This window comes from Pinus tabuliformis, chromosome 4_1 (assembly GCF_031772625.1).
Source record: "Pinus tabuliformis cultivar Carrire ecotype Pingquan chromosome 4_1, CPIR1, whole genome shotgun sequence".
NCBI lineage: Eukaryota > Viridiplantae > Streptophyta > Pinopsida > Pinales > Pinaceae > Pinus > Pinus tabuliformis.
In genome coordinates, this window is record NC_142303.1 from 666,969,145 (window position 1) to 666,996,234 (window position 27,090).

Genomic DNA, 27,090 nt, shown 5'->3' on the forward strand with positions numbered 1-27,090 from the left:
AGTTTCGGGAGAAAAACTTTGGTGGAGGTGGCTTAAGGAATTGGCAACCCCTTGGGCCAAGCTTTGGAAACATAAATATGAAAATGATTGGCAAGAGTGGGATCATATCCGAATGTTATGGCTCATCAAGGGCTCCCAAATTTGGAACCTTGATTGGGATAATAGAGACATTGTCCAATAGCATAGTTTCTAGGAGATCCGAGCTAGGAACCTAGCATGGTTTTGGGAGGATAACTGGCAGTTGGAACCAAATTTGTTCAATGAAGAATTAACCACTCTCAAGAATGACAGTGACAACAAAGGTTTACTTATGGTAAGTGACTTCTGGGATCAGGTAAGGAACAACGGTAAATGGAGAATATGGAAGGATCTGGGTTATAGTGAAGAGAGCCCTTTGAAGGCCCAGGCAGTTTCTCTTGCTCTGGACTTGGAACAGAGGAAGATTTTGGTGTCATCCTTGTCTGACCAACTGAGATGGGGAAGAAACACCGAAGGTAACTTTAACCTCAAAGAAGCTAAATGAATGGCTCTAGGGTTTGATTATCAAAACCCTAATAAGGTATGGAAGAACCTTTGGTAGAACCCGCATTGGGAAAATAAAGCTGTTTATGTGGTTGGTTCAACAAAAGAAAATTCTAACTTGGGAGAATCTGCTGAAAATGGGTTTTGTTGGCCCATCCAAATGCCATCTATTTGGCTTACAAGAAGAGATGATGGATCACTTACTCAACCTCTACCCATTCACCTCTACCTTATGGGATTGGGTGGCCTCAGTATTCATGCAAACTGACAGGGATAGACTCAGCATCACCAACACTTTGAAGAATTGGCAGAAGAACTTCTCAGGCAATGAAATCATCAATAAAGCTTGGACTCTGGTTCCTGGCTTTATTTTTTGTGATGTATGGAAAGAACGCAATGGAAATATTTTCAAGAACAAAAATGGCTCAACCCAGTACATCATTTCACAAATATTACGACAGCTCAAAGACACGGTTGGAGCCCTTTTCTGGAAACTTCCTAAGAACCCCCCTTTGCCCCAAGATGCTCACATACTACTGTAGTTGGGTATCCATGTGCTAGCTCCCTAGGGCATAAACAAGGGTGCGAGCCAAACAACTACTGGTAAAGACATCTAGCATCCTCCTCCTCATGGTTTTTTGATAATCAATATAGACAGAGCCTCTAAGGGCAACCTTGGGATGGTTGGATTTGGTGGGGTTATAAGAGATGAGTAGGGTTGCATAAAGGACATCTTCCATAGTCATTTGGGGACTACCACTAATAATATGGTGGAGCTCATGGCCTTAGAGTAGTGCCTGGAAATCCTGATCGAGTCAAATTTATAGAACGTCATCATTGAAGCAGACTCTGAATTGGTCATCAATGCGGCCAAGAAGATATGTAATGGAGCGGCACCAGGAAAAGTTTCGAAACAGTGGAGGCTATCGCAGGTCTTTCAGTGTATTTTTTCCCACTTTTGAACCCTGATAATTGTCAGTTTTGTTCATGCGCGAAGAAAATCCGATATGCTAGTTGATCGTCTAGCGAATGAAGGAGTGCTTCACAAGGAAAGTTACAACAGGTACACTTGGGATTCAACACCCTCAGGGAAATTGTGTGATGATTGTCAAAGACAGGCAGCCAAAGACATGGAGCACTTCCAGACCATGAGAAATGAGCAGAAGGAAGACCAGTGGAAGTAGGAGAGAGCGGAAGTAGGAGTCAATCCTAACCATTGATCCCACAAAGAATGCTTAAGACAGAGCAAGCTACAAGGGAGGAGTACATGGTAAATAGCGGGCTAGTAGAAAGGCCACCGACCATAGATTTTGATGGCCTTCATTATCGAATGGCTATCGGGTTGAAAAATGATCAAAGGTTAAGTCTACAAGCAGACCCGAAGATTTATAGATTAGCAGTTTATAATCTTTATCGGCTCCGTAAAGCGGGTAAAGGTCGCGCTAGTTTCCGATCTGATATCTCTGATGACCATCAGATCAACAGGGGCTTGATCGTATGGATATCAGGTTTTAAAAGTGATCAGAGGTTAAGACTTAGGCCAGACCCAAATTTTCAATGGGAGAGGAAGGAACGACATAAACCTAAAGTGAAGAGAATGATGCATAGGAATCGTTTGATAATGGCATATCAACGGACATATTTGGTGGAAAAATTTAGCGAGAGTAGGAGCAGACAAAAGTTCTTGAGCCAGGCTGAAGTTTCGCAGTATTTCCTGATCGTCGATCCTTTTCCACACGTTCACGTCAAATTCCATTACGGGGGTTCAGCCATTGGTAACCTGCACGCTAGTTTGAATAGCCACAAACCGATGGATCTAAGTACGCCGTCATTGAATGGATATCGGGTTTTAAGATGGGGGGTAGTTAAGCCGATGAGCGGACCCTATTTTTTATAGATCAGAGGTTCCTTTTCTTTATTGGGTCTAGAAAGTGGTTAATGGGTGCAAGTACCTAAAGCAATGTTGCGTCAACCGTTGGATCAAAAACCAGATCGACGATGGAGATTCAATCACATTTTGTCTTTCGGTAAAAGTGTATGGCCAACGATAAACTTAGTTTTGCGATATTGCGATGTACCAAGGTTTGTGGGGATGTGATGGATTGTGGACCATCTGATCAACAATTTGATCGAATGGTGGAGACTTACTCCCGCATTTTGCAGTTTCAAAGGTTGGCAGCGTGCAGGCACTGTGATGTGCGATAAGCCGAAATGTGTTATAAGTCGAGATGTGCAATAAGCTGAGATGTGCCGAGGTTTGTGAGGTTGCGATGGACTCTCGCATTTCGCAGTTTTAGGTGTTGGCAGCTTATAGTCAATGCGAGGTGCGATGAGCCAGGATTAGAAGGAAGAGTATTCTTTTTTTTGTTTTATGTGTGATGTTTGGGGTATTGTTGACCCTGTTGCTTGTTTTCATCAACAGGTCTGTCTTTTGCTGGTCTTTACACTTGTAAAGATGTTGTACCATATGTAATATTATTTTTGAGGTTAATTGAAGGCACCACTCTTACTTGACCAAAAAAAAAAAAAAAATTAAGTATTGTAAAATATTTTGATTTTGAAATAAGTTATTGTTTTTGGGCATGTGGTATTCTTTTGCCATGGTATTGGTCCATGGTATTGTAACAAAATAATTAAAATTATATATCCATAACATAATAATCAAAAGCCTAGATGTCCCATGGTATTATAATTTTCTTCCCTCCTCTCCCTCTCTCCCTCCCTGTCTCTATCTTTCTCTTTTGGGTATTGACCCATGGTATTGTAAAAAAACCTATTTAGAAGTTAATAATATCCATGGTAAATATTCATAATCATTATTTTAATTTATATGGTAAAATGGAAGTTAATTTATAAGTTCTATTTATATTCTATATATTTTAATGTTATATGTATATTATATTTTCTTTTATCTAAAAAATTGTTCATAATTTTATAATAAAAAACAAAATTACAATATAAAAAAATTGAATTTAAAAAATATCTAACATCACATGCCCACACATCTACTCTATACACATATAACATTTAACATATCACATCTACCACCCACACATCTATCCTATAATCGGTTGTAAAGTGCCTCTTGGCACAAAAAGGTTCTCTTAACTTCGAGAGCAGACATGCATGTATTTCTTGATTTTCCTTTCCACTAAGAGATGAAATTAAACTCCATCCTCCCACCCTTAAGGTAAGAACTTCAAAAATTTATTTGTTGCTAAATTAAATTTTTAATGTAGCAATCATAATTGTAGGAAATTTTCTTAAGAAAATGCCTAATTAACCAGATCACTAAAAGTACTATTGGAAATAGCTCAAAGAGTCCTAAAAATATGAAAATTAAAATACAAAAAATGCATGTGAATTGTTGCAAGATATAGTAGTCTCTATAAAGGAGGCTAGAAATGAAAATGGATAAAACCAAAAAACATCATGAACCATGTACACAGGGCATTATAAACATTGCAACACCGTGTTTAGGACAAAGGTCTTCATAGTCTAAGAAGACTGCAATGTTTACTGAAAATCCACAAATTGACTCAAATTTCCAACCAAAACATTATATATAGAAACGTGTAAAAAGGACCATGGGGATGATTCAAAAATGAACTAAGCTAATAAAATAGTAAGACTAAATAATATATGCAACCTAAATCTCTTTATCGTATACATAACAATGATTCGGCATGCATCCTAAGCAATGAAAATAATCAATGATTTCTAAAACCCTTTGCTTGCTAAAATCAAGAATCCATGCTTCAATATTTGCAGTATTTCCAAATATACGTCTCTTACAATGGGGTAAACCGTGAGGGTTAGCTCAATTGGTCTATTTCTTGTCGTTAAAGTGTTTCGATAATAGGAGGTTATGAAGTTAATTCTCTTTTAAGGTTAGGCTTTTCTAATAAACTAGGGGATGTGATCCCTTCAAGTGGGTCTACCCAAGTAATTCCTCAAAGCTCCAAGGATGTTTGTCTTAAGCTCAACACCAACTCTCTCGGGTCCTTACTCATATCAGCTTATGGGATCCATGATTGGTAATCATCATAATAAATGAATTGGAAACCAATTTATCTCCTCATTAGTGCATGTGTGTGGGGGATCATACCAAATCTTCCCACACAAGATTCAGACTCGCAAATGCCAGTGAATAATTTGTGGTGTTATATATCTGCAAATCATTGCTTTGGGCCATTAAAATTCCCAAGTTGGCTTTAAAATTACTAATATTGATACTCCAGGGCACAATTTTGTTCCAACAATGAAGTACAAGGTTCTTATGACTCCCCATATTGAGTAGTACTCCATCCCCAACTGTACTATTCTTGTTTATAGTCCAAATATCTATTCCAAGAAGGGAAGTGTGATTCAATCCCACAACCACATATAGAATGAATTCACTAAAAGAATTGGCATTAATGAATTCAACTCGAATCAGTATTTTAAGGGAGCTTACTTGGTAAGCCATATAGAACAAATTCACTAAAAGAATTGGCATTAATGAATTTAGCTTGAATCAGTCTTTTAAGAGAGCTTACTTGGTAAGCATGTGAAAATGTAAAGTAAATGTGAATACAAAAGTTCTATTTTCAAATCCTGGGATGCTTATTGTGGTTGTGTACTAGGGGAGAGGTGGTTTATCTGTGACCGCATGCTAGTGTACTAGGTATAGATTGTTCATATGTAGCCACATGTTGGTGCTGGTGCGGTTCACCAAACAATTATAGTGACACTAGTTGGACTCGACCCCGCCTCAAAAAAATAAAACACCCACCCAATTACCAATTCCTCTATTAAAAAAAAGGAAATAGAAAAAAATAAAAAATAAAATAAAATCCAACCCATATTTGTAATTTTCATTAACAATGGGGTTCCCGTTCCCATCTCTGACTAATATGAAGAGCCCCAAAACCATGTTATAACTCTAGATCTATCAGAGATAATGATCGCTACTTTCCAGTTGAAGATAGTGCAAAAAATTACCATTCACTTAGGCTTGATCAAACACAAGGAACTCATGCTACGCATAGTGTCATAAGACTCCATGGCCTGTTAAAAACCATATCTCTCTTATTTTAGCCCAATACATATTTTTCTTAGTTGTTTCCTCTATATTTTAAATGTATGATCTCACCACTAGGATTTGGATTGATATTGTGAAATAAGTGGATTTTCTACCATAAGTTCTACCTATTACCCCTGTGATCAAGGCCATGTATGCCAATTTATCTAGAGGAGACCTTGTATATAATTTCAGTGTGTTTCTTTTCATATGTGTATTAAACAACTTTTTCATAAACAATTATGGTCAAGTATTTTGCCTCATCATAATGCAATGGAAAGAATTATATTCAATCTAAATGTTTCCAATTTAAGCAAGTTAATGGAGAGGATTTAGAGACATATGAACATGAAAGAGATCCCAGAGCACAAATCTAAACTATGGGAATAGGAAAATCCCTTTGGATGGTAGAATATTTTCAATTGTATCTGGATGGCTATGGCATCCCCTCCTTCCAAATAGTTATTAACTGGATTGTGACAAAGCACATCCCATGCCATATTTATTTAAAAGGTGGGAACATTATTCAATCAATTATCATTCATATCACCCCAAATTCAGGGTCCTGAGGTTCATTTTTGAAAAAGTCCTCAAATCTAGATTCTACATGAGGAGCCAATGTTGTATTGCCTTCATTTTCAAATATTTCCATATCATTTTTCATCTCCACATCCATGGATTTGGCATGCACTAGAATACTTTACATTGTAGGGGAGACCAATTGGTGGGAAGAATTTGTAGTAAAAGCATTGGTAAAGGTACAATTCTGATATAGTTTCTTCCCCCATCAGACTTTTCCTATAGTTTCCCTTCTCATCAGTTGTCTCAATTGAACAAGCTTTAGGGATGGTATAACCCTTGTTTAAAAACATAAGAGGGAAGTTTGGACTAGCATTCTCACCTCTCAATTTATAATTTTATCATATTCTAGAGCTACATCTTAAGTTTTGTCAAAGGTGCGCAGCACATCTTTTGTTGTGTCAAAGGTGCGAAGCTAGAGGTGAGTCCGGTTTGGCGGGAGGCAAATCTCTGCAACCCATTTAGCCTAGTGCCTCTACCTAACTCCTATATAAATCTTCATATGACTAGCCAAGCAAAGCCCCTCTTCTCACGATGCTTTCCATACTTCATCAATTGTCCTCTGGGGTTTAAATTTAGGGCGTCACTCCAGTGCCAAAGAAGTTGCTATTGGTACCACCATTACAACAGATTTTGCTTGTTATTGAAGGAAACCAAAGGAAAAATATGACTGAAACTACAATTGTTGTTGCTGAATAGAACTCTGTAAGGTCGTGAAACAATTCTGCTACTATCGGAATGGTATTGCTTCTTTCACAAGTTCAAATTTGACACACTTATTGAATTGGATTGAATTGAATAATTTTAATGACATCCATGAGACCAAAAATGGTCCAAGGGACCAAGATATCTAACCAACAAAACATATTGCAATCAAGTTTTTCTCCATAACAACCCTCTTGGCATGGATCATGATTAAAAATTTTGTCGTCTTGTGAAGCTTTACTTCCACAAATAGCTCACATAGACTATCCACTTTCAGGTCACTTTCGAATGGACTACAAATGTCCTTATAGGTAGGACATTCCATAATGAAGTTTCATTCAATTTCAACCACTCCTTCCTCACAAAAGACACAAGTTCTTTCATCCCACTCTTCCTTGGGAACTACCCATCTATATGTTTCGCATCTAAGATGATGGGATCCAGTCCTTAGATGTGTTATTAAAATCTTATCATTTTCCTTGGTTGCGACACTCAAATAGGTATTTTAATTATGTGACCATGTTGGGTTGAAATTATTGACATATATCATTTTTTTACATATGTTTTTCCCGCATGGCGGTCCTGAATTTTTCAAGTACCTAGTTTTTTATTTCCACTTTAGAATTGGGAAAGTCCTGCCAAAATACTCCCCATTTTTCCATCCACTTGTCATTCTTCTTCCTCCAAGTTTGCTTCCTACACTTCAACTCTTCTACCACGATCAACTTGGTCTACCAGTGTTCATCCATGCCATCCACCTTTTTTAAATATGTTAATAAATGGATGATTGCTAAAGCTTCCATCATAAAGAAACTAGCCTCCGCTAGCAAGATCTCACATGGGACAGTTGATTTGACTTTAAGTTTACTAGTGATTAAGTGTTTTTGAATTCTTTCTACTTGTCTCCATTTATTCTTTGACATGCTGCTCCCCCAAAATTCACACCCATAGAGGACAACCAAAGTAACTAACAATCCAAATAGAGTTTTCTTGGTTTTCCAATCCCATAATTATGCTTTCTTGAAATCTATTCTGAAGAAGGTAATACACTCTCCATCCCCCTTGAAGCTTTTTAGTTTTGCATGTCTCCCAACTAACCCTGTTGTGAAAAAAAATTCCTAGGTACTTGTTCTCTTCCACCAGCTCCAACACTTTTCCCTAAAAAATAAAGCTAACTTGTTTCTTTTTATGCTTCAAAGATAATATCATGAATTTAGTTTTGCTAGTATTTAGTTGCATCCCCACCTCTTGAAATAAGAGATCTGATGCCTTCAAATTCTCTCTCAAACCATGAGAAAATTTTGCGATTAGAATAAAAGCGTCTACATACATAAGCAACTTCACCACATATCTTGCTATTTGAATACCCTCTCCACTAGTGTTGTTCACCCATTCTTCTATTTTATCAATATATAGACTAAAAAGCGTGGGGGAAAGAGGGCACCCCTGCTTAATGCCTATGTCACTACCAAAGCATTCATAAAATCCGTAGTTCTGATTTTAGTGCTAAATTTCTTGTAATGTTTATGCACAAATGGTCTATACTCCCTTGGAATTTCGAGTTATTCCATTCTTCTCTATAGCTTATCTCTAGGGACAGTGTCAAAGGATTTCTTGAAGTCAATGAAGTTTCAAAAGGCCTCCTCACTCTGGATGTCCCAAAAATTTTCGATGAAGTGCCTAAGAGTGATGCAATGATCAATGGTGGAGTGCCTTGGCCTAAAATCAGCTTTCCCTTTAGCTCTTTTACCCTCTTTCTCTGCCCAGTTGCCAATTATATGCTCCAACATGCTCCCAAACAATTTCCAAGAAGAGGATTGACCATAATAGTGAGGTAATTCGCAGGATTACTAATGTCTTTACTTTTCTAAAGAGGGATAACCACACTCATAGTCCATTCCACTAAAAAATTGCCATGTGTGACCTTGTTGAATATCCTTTTAATGATTGGGACCAAGGTCTCAATACCCCAAGTTAAAAATTATTCTTGAAAGCCATCATGTCCCGTGCCTTACCATTTGCTAAATTTTTTATACCCCGTTTGATCTCCTCCACTGAGAACAACTCAATTGTAGAGTTGATTATGGGGGGATAACTTTTCTTTTGATCTCTCTCATAAAGGAGCTTCACATAATCTAACCAGTATGCACAGATATATTATTGTCTATTTTCTTTGTATTTTGTGGTAGCTCCCGCCAAAAATATTCAAGGTTGTTCTTTCCCAAAGAAATTAATTCATTCCTTCTCGTAGCCACGTAACTTTCTTTTTTAGTTTTAATCATATTTTTATACTTCTTCAGGGTTTCACTATTTGTCTCCTTCTTAAGTGACCTTTTAGCAGCCTTTCATTCTTCATCATACCGATGATTAGTTGGAAAAGTGTTTGAGACCTTCTTCTTAGGCCAAGATCTCTTGCAAACCTCTAAATATTTATGGATTAGAGGGATCAACACAATTCTGCAAAAGAATTTTGTTCCTCCACTATCTTCTTTGACATTTGTGTTGTTTTTTGTCACCTAAAAGTGTTGTTCCAGAGCCGCAACAAATAACTCTTGATTTTCTTGGTTCATGAGGATTATCCCACTTGCATGCACTTTATTTTGAGATTGGTTGGTCTACAATTCCTGTAGCTCATGTGTGTGCATGCCCAGCTTAATAAAGAGAGGAAGATGGTCTAATTTCATCTCAATAGGACAAGCCCCAATATTAAAATCTGACAAATCACAAGTCAATATTTTGAAGCATATCACATAATCCACCACACTTTGACCGTTGTAAGTTTTACATGTGATTCTCCTAGATCTTGGCCAAGCTTTGATACCACTATAGATAACCATGTCGTAGAGGCTACATAAGCCTAACAACTCAATGTCAAAATGGGACACACTCCCATTTCCATCCTGGAAGGTCCTTGTCCATGTGTGATACTCAATTACTTCCAACCAAAGGATGTTGGTGTCCATATTATCATCACTTCCCAATTGAATAGACTTCATGCTTGTTGTCCTAGAATTAAAATCCCCAATTAACACTATATCTCCTAACATCTTGAAGGTAGAGATATCTCTTTTCAAAGCACCAAAAGGGTCTTCATTATCTAAATATTTCTTCTTGTAAAACTGTGAGTTTTTTGGGGAAAAGTAACATGTAACCATCCTAAATGTTACTTTGTTGTTAGTTATACTCAACCATATAAATTGCTTATTTGGATCTTCTTTTTCCACTTTTACTATTCTACCCCATGATTCTCTTATTAGAATTGTGATCCCTCTGTGCCCTTTACCTGTTCTTGTTTCTTCATTCCACATTGAAACCTTATTGAAACCTTCATATTTTGGAACCCTGCATCCCTCATGCTCATGGGTTTCTAAAAGCATAATGATGTATTTCCCTTTTTCTATGAGCCCCAAATCTGATCCTCTTCTCTATGAAAAACCTCTACAGTTCCAACTTACCATGCTTAGATACTTCCGGGGGGGCCCAACTCCCTATTTGTGATTTGTTAAACGCTCGCTGATTTGGGCTTTCCTATTTTTTAGCCACCCCCACTTTCCTGCTTCTCTTTCTGATTTCACTTTCTCCCATTCCTTCCTTCAATATTCTTGTTGGTCCCATGTCAAATCATCAACTAGATATATGTGAGTGCCTCTACGTAGCCCCATATTTTTTAGGATAGCTATTTTTTCTTATGTGCTTCTTAAAGTAACTCTCACATTTATATTCTTTTTTCTTTCTGATTTCCTACCTATCCTATTTTCTTGCTGGATATAGCCTATCCATTTCAATTCATCCCTGAGAAAATACCTTGTTAGAATATTTTTTCTCTCTTTCTCTCCATAATCCTTCAAACCTTTGATGATGAAATTTGTGGCCTTGTCTTGTCTATATTTTTCCTCTCTTATTTGTCTCTCTATGGTTTCTATTTGCTAAACCAATGGTTCCTTTACTATTTGAGTCCAAGGTTTAGCCTCTTCTATTTATTGTATTTTTATTTATTTCTTTCATTTCCCTATTTGCAATTGTTGATTGAAGCTCTTCCATATGAATGTCTTCATTAGTTGTTTCTTTTTCCTCTACCACTTTCACTTGCTCTAATTATTGTTCAAAGTGACCAATTTTTGTTGCCCTCTTTCCATACTACTTTGTAAGTTTATTACCTGCTCTTTGAGGATCTTGTTTTCCTTTTCGAGTTTCCGATTGACCTCCGAAATTTATTTTAACTTAAGATCATCGAATTCCCCTTTTAGCTTAATGAATTCAATTATTTTCATCACTCTCATGAGTTCATAAACATATAGCTCATATGACCATAACAAAGAAGTGGTTTTGGGGATGTATGTGTCCATGTTTTTTTCTTCTCTATTTGCTGGTGTAACTTTGGTTTCAGCCTACATTGGACTAGACCCCTCGTGTGTCGATAAGATTTCCTTGTTTTACTGTTTTTATTATTGACAACGCTTTGTCCTATTTGTTCCTCTACTAATGATTGTAACTTGGTAGTAACAATTGCATTAATTTTAACTAATTTTGGTAGGATCCATGTGAATTTTTTTTTCTATAATTGTCTCATCTTTTTCCTTTTGGTCTGTCTACAACTTAAAATCGCCTTGTACTTCTTCTCATTCACAAACATCTGTCGAATGCATTAGCTTGATGCACCCCAGGCAAAAGGGAGCTCCAAGTCCCACTTACATTCTTAGTTAGAGCGCTGGGGTAGGGCTCATTATCCCCTCCTGAGATTCAAAAAGTGTGGTTCCAGGGTGTGCACCAACCTTCCTATAATAGCACCCTTAAAATCAAGCTCAGTGATTGCATTTAGAATTGATTATTATTTATTAACTGTTTGATATGACTTTCCCTATCTAGGATTCCTGGATTCTTGTTTTCGACCAAAACTAGTGTTTTTTCTACACTAGACCCCCTATCTCCATACTAAAATGCTTGTGCCTTTAAATTTTCTCATTAACAAAGGTTTAATGGGCCCGATTTTATAGAGATTTCATTTGATGTTTTGAAATGAAGACCCAAAACACACAGAAAATAATATGAAAATGAGAAAAATGTGTATTCGATCGGTCCCTTCAGTTGAGAATGAAACCGCAGGTATGACATGTTCACAGTTCTCACCTCACAACTCTCACCGCATCTCTCCCTCGCATTTCACCGCAGTTCTCACCGCTGATGTCCCTCGCATATGCTTCTCACACAATTGGTCGCTCTCACAGTTGCTCTCCCCCCTCACAACCTCTTGTTCTCGTTCTCCCACCTTATATCCCTAAACTCCCCTCACACAGCTGCTCGCACTCCCACCTCACACAAATTTTCTCTCTCCCACCTCACAGTCGCTCGCTCACACAGACCCCTTTAAAAACCCAACTTTACTCTCCCATGCTTTCATTAATTTATAATTTACAATTTCATTACTTTACTATTTGAAAAGGTCTTCATTCATAGTATTTCTTGTCAGAATTGCAAGCCCATTGAAAATTTCCAGATCTCTTTATTCAAGATAACGTATATATTTGTGTCATTTATTTGTTTGCCACAATATTTAAAAGGTAGTTTTCAAGGTATTAATGACATTTATTTTTGAAAGTTCATTTGGAAATATTTATTTTTTAATTAAAAAATTTTATATTTTAATATGTCATGTTCAAGACAACTAATTAACTATTCCCTTTATTTTAATAAATATTTTTTTAATTAAAAAAATTAATTTATTTAAAATATTTCATAAATATTTAATTTTGCAAAAAATTATAATAAATTATAAAAATATAACAAATTTTTAAAACTCAATTATAGGTATGTTGAATAGAATTTCTAGATAATTGTGTAATGGATTTTGTAATTTTTTTGACATTTAGGTGGACACTCCACTCATCAATGGGACTAAAAAGAAAATTGACATCAAAGGATTGTTGAATAACCTTCAATAGAAAATAATTCAAAGTAATTCAGAATAAAAGATTAAATATTAAATTAATTAAAAGTTGAGGAGAAAAATAATAATTTGACTTATGTAACTATAAAAATAAAGGAGAAATAATTGAAAGATTAAAATAATAAATATTCACAAAAGAATTGGGGAAATAAAATTTTATAAATAAACTAAATAAAAATTAAATAAGATAAATAAAAGGAGGGTTCGTATTAAAGAAAACGAGTAAAAATATGGGGAGAGAGGGGACCCAAATCCAAAAAATATATGTAAATAATATTAAACAAGAGGGAAGAGGAGGAAACAAGGTTAGGAGATATAGAGATAAGATATATAAATATAGGAGGGAGAAAAAGGGGGGCGACAGGGGTGGCAGGTTGAGCTCCCACCCGCATACATGACAAGGAATCCATGTGGATAAAGGCCTCCAACCGCATGCATAAGCCTACTAGGGTGCAGTTATGGACCAAATTCCATAGTTCAGAGGGTGCAATCTCAGATCTAGAGCCTAAATTCCAAGTCAGCCTCCAGATCACTACCCAAAACTCAATGAGACTTTCCAGAATGATAAATAAAATCAATAAAAATCCATTCATACAAAACTTGATCAAATTATTGACCTAACCAAGCCTAACCATGACAATCATTTCGTCAAACATACTGAGAACATGTAATCTACGGGTCATGAATGAATATCTGAACATAAGGATATGAAACTCATCTGAGATTCGATAGGAAGGTCTAATTCCCTTTCATAATAGCTGCAATAAAATTTATTAGCTCATGCATTCATTAACCATTTATCAACTAATTAAAACATGTCAAGAGCCATAACTAGATCGTATTATGAAACCATGCCTATAACAATCATATAACTAGAATAATAACCATGATAGAACAACCACCTGAAAATTCTTAAATATCCTATGTTGATCTGCATAAATCTTCTCTCTATCTTATGTTTCCTTTAGATTCTTCTTGATAACCTGCATTTCATGTTTCATCTATGCCAACATGTTTGGTTTAATCAATACCTTTCTCACTGGATCACTCCAATTGATGGGAGTATTACAACTCCACCCATAAATTTCCTCAAATAGAATCATCCTCAGTAACTCATAATACCCATTATTGTAAGCAAACTCAACTAGTGGAAGATACTCCCCCCACCTCCTTTACTAGTGCATAACATACATTCTCAACAAGTCCTCCAGAATCCTATTGACCCTCTCTGTCTATCCATCTGTCTGCAAATGAAAATTTGTACTAAAGGCCAACTCTATACCCAAGCCTGCAAATAACTCCTTCGAAAACCTACAAGTGAACTTGACATATTTGTTTGACACAATCTTCTTTGGAATATCATGCAATCTAATTATCTCCCTGATGAAGACCTTTGCTACCTCACTAGCTTAATTAGTAGACTTCAACAGAATGAAGTGAGCTACCATGGTCATCCTGTCAACCACAACCATGATGGAATTATGTTGTCTAGATGTACTCGGTAAAACTGTAATGAATTCCATGGAAATGACCTCCCATTTCCATTTTGGAATCCAAATCAGCTGCAATAAACCACCTGGATGGTTACATTCTTCTTTCACTTGTTTAAAATCTGAAAATCTAGCCCCAAACTCAGCCACTTCCTTCTTCAGGTCCAACCAATAATAGAACTTCTTCATAGTTATCAACATCTTTTGATATCCCAAATGACCTGAATATATCTTAACATTAAGTTCCCTCAAGATAAGCTTCTTGAGCTCACTATTTTCCAACAAATAGATCCTTTCCTTAAATATCACCAAACCATCTATCGTGAGATGATAATACACATCATGCTCACCTGTACACTACTGCTATAGCTTGTGCCTCAACTGTTGTCATCTCATTGTCCTTCCTACAAGATCTGATCCTTTAAATATGTCCCATATGAACTCATAACTGCTATGTGATTTACCTACACTCTTCTGCTAAGATCATATGCAACCCTACACTCCTTACCTTTAACGTACCTGATCTCGAAGTCAAAATTACTAAGTGTAGCTAACCACATAGCTTGCATGGAATTCACATTAAGTTGGTAAAACAAGTATCTCAGCCCACTATGATCACTCATCAACACAAACCTCTTTCTAAGAAGATAATGCCTCCACATCTTCAATGCATGAATGATTACTACCAACTCAAGATCATGCGTCACATAATTATGATCATGCCCATTCAATTTCCTTGACTCGTAACATACCACCTATCCCTCCTGCATTAGGATTCCACCAAGTCCTCTCTTGCAAGCATATGTACACACCACAAACTCTTTATCTGAATCTATAATCTTTAGAACTAGAGAGTTTGTAAGCAATTTTCTTCAACTGCACAAAAATGGTTGCACATTCCTCTATCCATTCAAATTTCTTTCCTTTCTTTTCCTTTACAAATATGTAATAGGATAGGCAATCCATGAGAATTTCCTAATGAACCTCCTTTAATAACCTGCTAACCCCATGAATTATCTGACCTCGTCCACATTCTTAGGAGCTTCCCATTGAATGATAACTCTTATTTTTTCCAGATCCACTGCTATTCCTTCCTTGGAGACAACATGTGCTAAGTAATGTACCTCTATCTAAAATAATTTGCACTTACTAAGCTTGGCATACAATTGGTGCTCACTTATCAATATCAATACCGATGTTAAGTGTTCAACATGATCTTCCTCATTCTTAAAATATATCAATATATCATCAATAAATACAATCGCAAACTTGTCCAGATAAGGACACAACACACTATTCATCAAACACATGAAAGTAGCTAGAGAATTAGTCAAACCAAAGGAACCACAACAAACTCATAATTCCCATACCTAGTCTAGAAATAAATCTTGTAGATGTCCTCTTCTTTGATGCTTACCTGATGATATCCTAATCTCAAATCAACCTTCGAGAAATCTGCTACTCCCTTCAACTGATCAAACAAATCATAAATCCTCGGAAACAAATACTTGTTCTTGATCATCACCTTATTCAATTGCTTGTAATCAATACACAACCTGAGAGTACCATCCTTCTTCTTTAAAAACAAAATTGGTGCACCCCAAGGTGACACACTTGGCTTAATGTATCCCTTGTCAAGCATTTTCTTCAACTGCAACTTCAATTCCACTAGCTCTAGAGTGCTCATCCTGTAAGGTGCCTTTGATGTTGGTGTTGCCCCTGGTACCAACTCAATAGAAAATTCCACTTCACTATGATGAGGTAACTCTAAAATATCTGCTGGGAACACATCCTAAAACTGTTGCAAGATCGGATACCTCTTCAATACTTATGCATCCTCAACATCCTTATCTTTATCAATGGAAACATGCACTGTAAATAATGCACACCCTTTCCTGCAATTAAGCTTTTCCTGCATAACTCTAACCATCCTCGCCGATGTAGGCTTCTTCTTAACCTATAATATTCTCTTCTCTTCATCATCATCCAAGAAATTAATAACTTTCTCATAACAATCTAGCTTAGTCCTTTGGAGGTACAACCAATCCATGCCCAAAAGCATACTGTATGATCCCAATGGAAGCACATTCAAATGCGCTGATGTAGGCATACTATCCAACTCAAATGCACAAGATCTTACCAAATGATGAACTCTTTTCATAGTACATGTAGCCAACTACACCAACCAATACTTTGCGCACACTTATTTTCTCAAACAACATTTATCCACGAGGTCAGCATTAACATAACTATAATTATATCAAGGGTCAATCAAAATAGAAACAAATCGATCATAGAGCTTACCTTCCATCTCAATGATGGATTCCTAGTGATACATATGCTTATTATCAAATGATCCATAGATTGGAGGAATTATATATCCAACTATTTATGCCTCCTGAGCATTGTATATATGAGGCCTACCACCCTGATGCAATGGAAAATCCTTCTTGTGATGATCCTTGCCACATGTCCAACACTACAAAGGCCCACTACCTCTTTTCTGGTGCTCTCCAGGTTGCGACCCATGTCCCTTTTCAACTGCATTAAACTTATTTTAAGGAGAAACATTGTTTTTCTCACCTACATCTTGAGGTCTTTCTCGATTCAGTGGCCACTTTCCTTTCGTATTTTCATTCCCCTTCCAACCCCACTTGGACTCAGTATTACACTTTGATTGCTCATAATAGTGCTTTAACTTGTCAATGAATTCTTCCAATGACCGAGGCTCATCATACTCAATCCCACCCTTGAATGCTAATGTTAGTCCACTGATAAATCTTTGAACTTTTGTCTTATCATCCTTAAGATAAGGCACATACCTAAACAACTCTAGGAACTTAGTCGTGCACTCCTCATCTGTCATCGATCCCATCTTTAGCTCATAGAACTCCTTGGCCTTTCCATCATATCACCTCTATGACAAGTACTTCTTCCTAAAGAGTCTCTTGAATTCATGGAAACTCAAATCCTTTGTTCTGATGTCTCTGAAATGCTTCACATCTTCCCACTAAATGTCTTCTTTTCATTTGAGATTAAAAATAAATATCATGGATTTCATGTTCTCTATATAGTCATGTAGCTCGAAGAACCTATTCATACCAAGAAACCATGCCTCTGCATCTTCTGACTTCTTCAAATCTCCATCAAATTTAGGTGGCTTGGCCTTCCTGAACTCAGCTGGAAAAAATCCCTTGTCACTCCTCTTATAAGGATGATAGCTATGATGACCATGATACCTGTCTGAACCAGAACTAGAATAGAACTTGTAACCACTGCCTCTCCTATTATGTGTATCCAATAACCTACCCTCTATGACTGTGTCATCCTTGTCCAACATGTTCCCACCATGAGACTTGATACCATATGCCCCATTAGTATTGTCCTCCTGTCCATAATTGATTCGTGGTTGTCCCTATCTCTGCAAGTCTGAAAAAATTTGAAGGATGACTACATTGACCCCTTCTTATTTTTCCTATGCCCTGACAAGTATTTCTTGTGACTGAATGATTATGTCATTATTTTCCTTGAAACTTCTAATTTATGCCTTTAGACTTCTCAAGGTTTCTTCTCTGTCTGGAGAGTAACCCTCTCTTGGTTTCTCATTTGGTTTATAAAGAGAGTCTTGTGAAATGTAATCCACCATTTTTCTAGTCATGTTTTATCCTTTTCTTCCTGAAAACATACCATGTCAAATAACCAAATATAAATATAATCAACATACCACGGTGAAGTTCAGGGGAGGCTATCTCATCTACAAAATCAATCCAGATTAACATGATACATGTATATATACATAATCATATCAATATACTGTCATCATGCATGATAACACTAATTGCATACAATGACCTCATGCATGAAAACCATAACCATGACAATGCACACATAACAACCACATAGGCATTGACATGCATGCATGATAAACACATTCTTCCCATCCAATCCAAGTCTTGAACCATGCTCTAATACCAATCTGTAATTCCACCTTGCATATTTACCCACTTTAGCTGGCATGCTGGGGTAACCATGAGATGAGGGTTACTATGACATGACCCAACCTCCTAAGTATAGTTAAGGAAGTGGAGTCGACAAAATGAAACTATGTTGACCTTCCTCAGGAGCTACAAGACACCTAGGAGCTAAACAACCACTCCGAGTGCCCAAACCCTAAGTTGAAATGTTTTTTTTTGTGACATGGGCTCCCAAATTCATGCATGATAAGGCCTCCATATAGTTGAAGGCCTCCAACTGCATGCATAAGCCTACTAGGGTGCAGTTATGGCCCAAATTCCTTAGTTTGAAGGGTGTGGCCCCAAATTCTAAGCCTAAATTCTAGGTCAACCTCCAAACCGCTACCCAGAACTCATTGAGACTTTAAAATATGATTAAAAACATGAGGAAAAATCCATTCATACAAAAATTTATCAAAGTCTTGACCTAACTAGGCCTAACCATGACATTCATTTCGTCAAACATATTAAGAACATGTAATCTATAGGTCATGAATGCATATTTGAACATAGGGGTATAAAACTTATATGAGATTCACCAAGAAGGTCTAATTCCTTCTCATAATAGTTTCAACAACATTCATTAGCTCATGCATTCATTAACGATTCATCAACTAATTAAAACATGTCAAGGGCCATAACTAGAACATGTTATGAAACGATGCTTAGAACTAACATATAACCATAATAATAACCATGATAGAACAATCATCAAAGCCACATAATAAAAAGCACAATTACTCATGAAATACAATAGGAAAATAACTCTTATTAACATATGCAAAATCCAACCAAGTCAGGGACTTCCACATACCACCCGACCATAGATTGAGTTGAACCAAATCTTTCTTTAAGCCAATCACCACCATGCCATATTCCAAGCACAAATGTGGGACTCAATACATAAAAAACCAGATCTTCCTAGATATTAAACCACCTCCATCCTCATGCTCCCATGATATCGCCAAAACCGGTTAAGAGATCACATAGGCAAACTGATACATGAACAACTAGGGATTCCCGAAGATTAAACCACTTCCACCTTAGGATATTGCGATCCTGCCAAATTGGTCAAGAGATCACTAATCCAAAAACAAGATTGGATGCCTCAGAATTTATTCACCAATACCTTGAGAAATTTTCTTGTCTTCACCCACCTGTTGAGGGCTTCTGAGAGATTAAACCACCTCCACCCCAAGCCCTTGGGAATTTCCTGAGACCACCTCACCCAGTTCCAAAACCATCCAACAATCCAAAGCTCAACCAAATAGAAGAACCCCATCACACCATGGCTATCTAGAAATGGTAAGGAAAAGATGAAACCACTATCACACCCAGAAAAATCCATTCCAATGACAACAAGAGAACCAAATATGCACATGCTTGTACCATGCATTCACAAACTAGCTAAGGAATCACATATGCAATATGTTACCTGCAAGTATTCCTACTGAAGGTGCTTGATCCAAATTTTCCTTGCTTGTACCTTTCTTTCCTTTTCCTTCCTTTACCTTCCTTGTTTGCTTTCTCCAATGCTAGAGTGCTCCAAGAATGCTCTAAGTGTGCAATAGTATGAGAGAATAGAGAGAGAGATCCAAAATTGAACTGACAAAAGCTAAATGAAAAAAAGTTGTGAACTGATCCTTAGAAGCATTTTTATCATTGAGGCCTCTATTTTCTTCATTTTCCTTCAATTTTCCTCACATGAAATTTTCTGAGCTTTCACCTTCATTTTCTCCTATTTTCCATTATTTTCATAAATAAAATGCCAATTAATGCCTCTTTTCCTTTACCAATGACTTTTCCAATTTCCTTAGCCATAATAAATTGAAATGAACACCCACTAGGATGGCTTTCCCAATATTTACCTTGGAATACATGTTCCATGACCTTGGTCTTATTTTTCCTTTATTAACTTTTATTACATGAACTTTTAACCCGAAATTGTTACACTGGTGCACCTTTATTTCACAAGTATCACTTTCACATTTTTGATTGTCGTTTTGGATTGATTTCACTTTAATAAGTGTCATTATTTTGTTATCTTCACTCTAGCCTGTGTCACTTTCACTTTCTTTAAGCCTTTGCAAGTGTCATTCACACTTTTCACTTACTTTCGTAAGTGTCGTCTTTTGGCATGGGAAGTGTCGCACATTGTAAAAGCGGAGTTATGGTTCATTTCAAGAAGAAAATTTGGTATCAATGGGTCCTATCTATCATATAGACATGTATTAGACTCATTCCCAAAGTTTTATGCACTATCGTACTAATGTCGTCACTTTCATCGCAAAGTATATCTTAAGTGTCACACTTGGAGGAGAATGTTTTTTTTTCATCGTATCAAGGGGATCATGTTGATTCTAAGTATTGAGTGTTTAACGCTGCATCTTCAATTATTCTAAGTGTGTGATCATGTTCAAGTCCAACCTTGGTTTCATCTCTGCCTCACTGATCCCACACTTAGTCAAATTCTAGAAGATCTCATGCTTGACCAACTTGAGCTCACTCTGCCCTCTTGAACTATGCATTGCGTAGTTACAAGCTTCAATCATGCACACTTTCCTCTTGGAACTACGCAATGTACAGTATCTACCTCCAATTATTGTGCATTATGCAGTCACAATGCCTAAGAATTGCCTCTTGACCTCCGCAACTACACAATCTTGCCTCCAACCTAGTCTCCTTCTGTGCATTGGGAAGTTGCAATCATCAGTCTATCTCCCTTCATTCCTAAACTACACAACTGCAGAATCTTATTGCCCTCTCTCTCTCCTAAATTTCACATTGCGTAGTTATAATGGGAAATCTTGCCTCACTATGACCCTCAACTATGCATTATTATCTCCTGGGCCTCCAATGTTTTGCATTGCATAGTCACAAGCATCAATACCTCACTCCTAGCCTCTAGCACTACACATTGTACAATCCCTGAGCCTTACTCCTTATCCAGTACTCAGTTCCTGGTAAACTAGTGGATTTCACGAAGAGAGTTAGACTAGGGGTTTTTAGACTGATTTTGTCTTTTAAAGAGTGAATTTCACTTGCAGGTATTGTACCTTAACATGACAAGATGGTGTTCAAGAAAGATGATAGGGAGGCAATGCTAGAAGACACTTGTGAAGTAGTAAAGATAGGTTAATCATTGGACAGGAAGATGAAGGGATAGTAGTTTACGACAAAATACCAAAGATCAAAATCACATGAAGACTACATATCATTTAGTACCTTGGAGGGTGAATATGAAGAACAAAGAAAATATTTCATGAAGATGAAGTATTTAATAGACCTCTCACGAAGATTGAATGCAAAGAAACAAGAATAATATATTGGCATTTCCACTTCATCATGGAGTCCATGTCATCATTGTAAAGTTGTGACTTGTACCAGTGCCATCACAATTTCATGTGTGTCCATGTGTCTTTCCACATCATTTGTGGATGTAATGATGTAATTATCAAAAGGAAAGGACAAAATGTAATGTGTGGAAGTACAAGAGTCATATGTGGAATATGAAAATTCACATAGTCATATATGGAGAAAAGAGTTTTTAGGAAAAGTCCAAAAGTCATGTAGAAGTCCAAAGGTCACATTAGAAGTCTAAGAGTCATGAGGTAAGATCAAGAGTCACGGTGATATTAAAGGTCATTCCTCTTGTTATAAATATACCCTCATAACTCAAGAAAAGGGTTTTTGGAGGCTTATCCCTTAGAGAGCTATCCTTGGCTTCTATAGCTTAGCATATGAGAGAATATAATTCTTTGGAGAAGCAAGAAGTGACTTAATGTTCCACTATTGGAGTTAGCAGCTCGCCATTGTAACTGTGTACTTGGATATTTCACCTAATAATCAAAAGCTTTTTGAGCCAAAACATTTTCATGCATGTATCATGAATATTGTAAGACTATTCTTTAGTTGTTTGTGGTATATGTTTTGTTCATATGTTCTAAGGAAATTGAACTACTTCATTGGCTTTGGTACTTATCTTGTTGAATGTGTGTTGTATTTTCTTTAATGTTCATTTTCTCTATGTGAACTATTTCACTAGATAACTAATGAATCTTTCCTTGCTCTCATGTGCCTCTCTTTGGATAATACTATTACTTTCCTTCTATAGAATCACTCTTTCTTCCCTCTCGTGAAGGTCTCCTTTTACACATTGCAATTGTTGTTTCACAATATCAACTGACTTGCTAATTTCAAAGGTTATGTGCATACTCTCTTATGTGATTCATTGCAACCAAGAAAAATCTTAGAGTCATGGTGGTTGAGCCAATACTTCGGATGGGTCTCCTACTCCAAACGATCTGAGGTCTAGTTGGAACTTCACATAAGGGACACCCCATTAGTTGATGGATTTCAAGCACCATAAACACATCACAAAACTATATGTGTCATATATGATTGCTACCTTTGTCCAACTCAAATTGATTGTAGCTCATTGTAGAATTATTTTGCATGTTTTAATTGAATTGGACATCATTCAACAACTTTGGTGAATTATTTTGGTCTACCTACACAAAATTCCTTTTATAATCCTCCAAAATTCAATTTATATATTACATTTTCCCATTGTTTTACCAATGACACCTCAAACTCATCTACTACTTGGTTTTGAAAAGTGTAAAATACTTTCCCCACTTGTGAACCTTATGTTTTTGTCAAACATAATGCTCAATGGGAGACCCCAATAATTCACAACATTATTGAAAAACAACTTTTCAACTTCCTCTCCAATACAAGGCACCTTTGTTGGCACAAATATGGCATACTTAGAAAAATGGTCAACCACCACGACGATCCCATCACACCCTTGTGTGACCAAAATTTGAGAGATGAAGTACATTGATACACTCACCCAAAGTCTCCTTAGCATTGACAAAGGCTATTCTAAACCAATTTGCATCATGGTGTCTACCTTGTCATATTGGCACACAAGAAACGTCTAGACACATTCTTCAATGTCTAACCTCATATATTCCTGATAGTAACATTGTTCCAACAATGACATAGTTAATCACCATCCTAGGTGGCTAGCTTAAGGTGGATCATTTCCCTCCCTTAATAGTTCCTTTTAAAAACATTAGATGACTTTGGTACATAGATGCATTCACCAAAGAACAAGAAACCATTATCCATCCATCATTTCCCCGCTTTTCCTTCCTTCACTTGCTTCATGATGTTCAAATATATGGGATCCTTGTGCAATCCATCCTTGATCTTCTCTTGCAGGTTTGTAAAAATCTATGTTTGACTACCCGTGAGAATCAAAAACTAGTCGTCCTCCAAGGTTGCAATTTGTTCCTTCCTACTTAAGGCATACACTACTACATTCAACTTGATTGGTTAATACTCAATGACATGTCAAATTTTGCCAAGAAATATTACCATTGTGCCTGCTTCGATGATAAATTTGGTTGGTTGAAAAAGTATCGCATTGAAACATTTCCCATGTTCACAATGAACAACTTTCCTAAAAAGTAGAGCCTCATGGTTTTAGACAATTCACCACTTTAGTCAGCTCTTTCTCATGAATATGGTACCTCTAATTGTGATATTATAGGCTTCTGCTCTCATAGGCCACTAGATGACCCTCCTATGCCACAAAAATCCTCCAATGGTGAAATATGAAGCATTTGTTTACAATTCAATGACAACTCAAAGTCTCACCACTTTAACATAGGTATTGACACAAGTCTATGCTTTAGTTCAAAAAATGTTTCCTTGCACTTATCCATCTAATTCCAAAGTTTTCTCTTTTTCAAAATTTCAATGCGTGGTGTTGGAGTCTTGAAGTAACCTTCCAAAAATCTATGGTAGTAGATAGTCAAACCAAGGAAACTTCTTACCTCATTAATTGCCCTAGTTTTCTCTTAATCCTCAACTACTCTTATCTTTGTAGTACCCATGTGAATGCATCCTTATCAAATCGAATGGCCCAAGAATGAAATTTTGGTCTACCCAAATGCACACTTAGACTTGTTTAAGTACAATTATTTATTCTTTCTTGAATCAATTACTTCTATCAACTTCTCCTTGTGGTCTTCCATGTTCTTAATGAAAACCACAATGTCATCTAAGTATGCAACCATCGTCTTATCTAAGAACAGTCTAAACACATCATTCATCAAGGTGCAAATGGTTGCTAGAGAATTACACAAGAAAAAACGCATAACAATAAACTCAAAACTACCATACTTCATCATCATGGCTATCATTTTCTCATCCCCTTATGTAATCCTTTCTAGGTATCCCTATCCCAAGACCATCTTTAAGAATACCTTGGCCTTATCCAACTTGTCAAACCAATTTGCAGCCAAAGATATGAAGTAATATTTTTTATGGTCTTTTTCTTTAATGTGTGATATTCAAAGCACATCCTCTACTTTGGGGTTGTTATTCTTCTTTTGGAAGAGGATTAGTGTGCTATACAATGGCCTAGAAGGTTGGATGAAGCCAACACCAACAAGATCAATAAAATTACACCTCAACTCTTACAAGTCAAGTCTAGAAAGTTGATATGGAGCTCTATCTAGATGCTACAACCTTGGTTATATTTCAATACAATGGTCAATGATGCACCTAGGTGGGAGCACTTTGGTAACATATATGTCCTCACTCCAACCTCAAACACTTACCAAATGATTTTTATAAAATTATGTGATTTTGGGTGCCTAGATAGCGTCTTCATGCTTAGCGTAGAGACAATATGCACCATTTAATCTAGATTCAATGTTGTTGTGCACACAACACAAGTCTTCCATCCACCAACTATCACCGACTTGTTAAAAAATGGAACGAGAACAAACTATATTCTCCTTACGATATCCCACCCAATAATGACTTCAATTCCATACAATTACAACAATGTGAAGTTAACATAGTATTTCCACTTATCCAACTATATGTAAATTGTAGATGTAAGCCCAAATACCACCTTAACCTTATAATTAGCCACCTTGATTAAATAACCACATGATCCAACTCTAAGCTCAGTTCACTTGCCAATTACTTCCATAGGCAGTTGCATGAGGCATACAAATCCACTAATGCTTGAATTTTTCTTTCATTAATGATCAAATTAACATAATAGAGTTGATGGGAACTCCACCCTTGGTTTCTAGATAAGGAACTTATCCATTGCAAATAATTATTTTAAGAAGGGATTCTTCCTTCTGTCCATAGAAACTTGTTGTGCACAACTTGTTGAAAGATATGAACAACTATAAGAAGCAACAAAAACTTTACTTCTACTTGAAGTTACCTGCCAATTGGTACCAAGCATCATCATCTTCAAAAGGGTTATGGGGGAATTCCCTAGCTCAACTTCCCTTGAACAAAATACACTCTTGTATGTGTCCTTTAAAATTGATGCATGATTCTTCACTTGGCTAAAGTGCACTCTAAGGTGCAATGGGAAAATTGACTAGGCTTTTACTAGATCAATTGCATCCTATGATAGTAGCTTACAGTTATCCTTCACATTCGTCAAACCTCCAATAAACTCCAATGATATTATAGATGACCGCCAAAGGGATCACTCCAATACCTCTACTTTGTGCTACCTCCATGAGCACCTAAACATTCTAGGAAACTTCATATCCAAATGAAATTGTTGCTATATAGATTTTCCTATATAGAAGTGGTAGTTGAATGAAACAATAAGGGATATTTCCCTTAGTGAGGGTGTATGAATTGGTGCAAGCATCTTGTTGGGAAAAACGAGCATGCTAGTAGGTTATACCTAGAGCTAACTCTACATATATAAGATGGGTGACATCACAAAATCATTGTATTTGAGAAAAGTTGGCGAGTAGAAAGTGTGACAACACAATTTTCTGATACCAACAATGAACTAGAATCATCTTTAACCTATCCTATATGATATTGTTCTGAGTGAGGCACGAAAGGGAGATCCAAGGATTTTATGGTAGAAAGTGAGGATAAATTCTTTTGACTCTCATTGTCTAGAATCAACTTAACTATGCAATCCTTCACTTGAAAATTTTGTCTGAAGAGGCACCCTTGCTCTACCAGACTATAATGGTGCACTATAATCATAAGGTGAGAATCATGTTCAATAGGATTGGCCACATTAATTGGTTCTTTATGAGCTATAAAAGGAGGATTTGGATGGAGATAAACTGTGCGAATAGTGCAGGGAATGACAATTCTTGATCTTATGTGAAGTGGTCTCACAAGAAGTAAAATATTGGCTAGTTGTCGATGGAAGTGTAGAATGGATAGAGAATTGTGGAGAGGATAGGGATAGATAGAAAGGATAGTTTGGAGTAAATGCACTCTTTCACAATTTCCACTTCGCTACAAGAGCATTTTGAAAATATTCGAAAAGAGATGCATTGCAGACTAGAGCCACTTTGTTACACCATTTGAGAAAAAAACCATAAATAAATAAATATGATATTACATACTTGTTCTAGATTAGAAATAGATATTTGTACTTGTATTCTATAAAAGACATCAATACATTGGGTGCATTGTATGGTTGGAAAGATATTATAATTGAATCCATCATGTGCATAACCTTCACTATATCCCATAGGATGAAAACACCCACATAGGGTTGTGCATAAGTCACCCTAAATAGTAATTGCATTGGAAGTGTGGATGATAGCCTTGTCATTGTGTTATACACACATAGATGCATCCTTGACCCATCAATGATGGACCATTTCCCACCATTGAGCTGCCAACCCTTGAGAGTGACGAGATGTTAACAAAATTTTATCATGGTTTTAAAGAGGTATTTATTGTATT

General features: G+C 36.6%; 1 pseudogene; it reads right to left on the reverse strand.

Annotated features, from left to right (window-relative positions):
* Positions 1 to 5,916: 5,916 nt before the first annotated feature.
* Positions 5,917 to 10,223, reverse strand: LOC149177872 (uncharacterized; annotated as a pseudogene).
* Positions 10,224 to 27,090: the final 16,867 nt, after the last annotated feature.